Source organism: Macadamia integrifolia, unplaced genomic scaffold, assembly GCF_013358625.1.
Source record: "Macadamia integrifolia cultivar HAES 741 unplaced genomic scaffold, SCU_Mint_v3 scaffold_187A, whole genome shotgun sequence".
NCBI classification, from domain to species: Eukaryota; Viridiplantae; Streptophyta; class Magnoliopsida; order Proteales; family Proteaceae; genus Macadamia; species Macadamia integrifolia.
The window spans coordinates 224,065-224,295 of record NW_024870634.1 but is presented as its reverse complement, the minus strand read 5'-3'; positions in this window follow the sequence as shown (position 1 = coordinate 224,295).

Genomic DNA, 231 nt, shown 5'->3' with positions numbered 1-231 from the left:
CGTGGGGTGGGGTGGGGTGGGGTGGGGTGGGAAGAAAGTTCAGATTGCACAAGTCAAAGAGAAAACGAATAGTAAAAAATCCAAAGTAAAAAATCATAATTTGATTTGTATTCAGTAAGAGAATATCTGGATCAGAGTATAAATAAAGGTAAGGAAAGTGAAATTAAATCAATACAAAAGTACAAGTTTTGTAATCATTGCATCACTTGATGCTGTACCTAACTTCAAAAC